Here is a 1,649-nt window from a genome sequence, read left to right as displayed (position 1 = left end):
ATAAACCATGAAATGAATTTCTCTTTGTGGTTGCAGGTATGGTTATAGTCACATTCTGGAAGGACTTAAAAGGTGCAAACTTGAATGATTGGTACAAGACCGTATGGCCCTGGTGGAACAATTGACTCACAAAGTAAGACCGGCAGGAGGAACAATTTACAGAGACATCTTTGCAGGAGAATGGTGAAGCTTCATTTCATTTACAAATTCTCCAGAATACCAAAGACCAGTTTCTGAGGTTTATCCTAAATTGCATATCACTTCATAGGAACATGCTTTGCTGATTAGTTGTGGTGTTTGTACAGAAACATAGGTTTTCATAACATACTTTGGGGGGGGGGTCTCCATGGAAATAATAAAAACGTGTTTATAAATTTGACCGAAATGGAGTCTACAGGAAGTGGGTTTCTCTGTGGTCTTGGAGGATTACCTTGAGCTCCCTAAGGGCAATGGCAGGGTCAGAGGAGAGCCTCTCACTTTCTCTGTGTAGAAGCGTATTCCTTCTCCTGTCCCCCCCAGAACCTTCTTCAGGGCTTCTTTCACCTCCTTGTTGCGGAGGCTATAGATGAGAGGGTTCAGCATAGGGGTGATGATGCAGTAGAGTGTGGAGATCAGGGTGTCAACCTCCAAGGAGTAGCCTGCGCTGGGGCGGTTGTAGTTCACCAATCCATTTCCGAAGTAGAGGATGACCACTATCATGTGGGAGGTGCAGGTGGAGAAGGCCCTGTGCCGCCCAGTGTTGGAGCGGATCCGCAAGATGGAAGCCAAGATGTAGACGTAGGAGATGACGACTACCAGGAATGGGCCCAGGCCCATAAAGATGGTGGCTATGTGAACGGTAATTTCGTTGACGCGCGTGTCCCCGCAGGCGATTTTCAGCAGCGGTGGGAGGTCGCAGAAGATGTGGTGGATCTGGAAGGTCGCACAGAAGTGTAAATTGGAGGCCAAGGCTGTGTGAACCACTGAGTCCAGGAAGCCCACGACCCAGACGATGGTGGCTAGTTGTACACACACACGCGGACTCATGAGGTGTGAGTAATGCAAAGGCTGGCAAATGGCGGCATAGCGATCGTATGCCATGGCGGCCAACAGCCAGCACTCAGAACCCGGAAAGCCATCAGGAAGAACATCTGGGCCAGGCACGGGTGGTAGGAGATGGCGTGGTGGTTGTGGAGGAGGTTGGCCAAAATATTGGGGACAGTGACGGATGAGGAGCAAACGTCCATGCAAGACAAATGACTGAGGAAGAAGTACATGGGGCTATGAAGGTGGGGATCCAGCAGAATCAGGCTGACTATGGTGAGGTTCCCTAACAGGGTGACCAAGTAGATCACCAAGAACACCAGGAACAGGTAGGTCTGACCATGCGTGATCCCAGAGAAACCCAGAAGAACAAACTCCGTCACCTGGGTCCAGTTGCTGCTGCCAGCCATGGGAAATGCAGAGATTATCTGTAGAGAAAGTAGGTAAGTAAAGTAAGTAAATTTTTATTTATACTCTGCCCTCCCCAGCTAAGACCGGGCTCAGGGCAGCTAACATCAAATATCAAATACATTGAAACACAATCAAACAATTGATTAACATACATCTTAAAAATTAGAATCAGGATAAAATTTAATGATTGCCCACGAATTACAACCATAGTGGTC

The 1,649-nt window shown here is 48.1% G+C and overlaps 1 pseudogene; it reads right to left on the bottom strand.

The window, feature by feature from the left end:
• Positions 1–473: 473 nt before the first annotated feature.
• On the bottom strand, positions 474–1,445 carry LOC128421755 (olfactory receptor 5V1-like; annotated as a pseudogene).
• Positions 1,446–1,649: the final 204 nt, after the last annotated feature.

This window comes from Podarcis raffonei, chromosome 10, assembly GCF_027172205.1.
Source record: "Podarcis raffonei isolate rPodRaf1 chromosome 10, rPodRaf1.pri, whole genome shotgun sequence".
Classification (NCBI taxonomy): Eukaryota; Metazoa; Chordata; class Lepidosauria; order Squamata; family Lacertidae; genus Podarcis; species Podarcis raffonei.
Note: the sequence above shows the minus strand (reverse complement) of the source record. Positions and strands in the feature narration are given on the sequence as shown.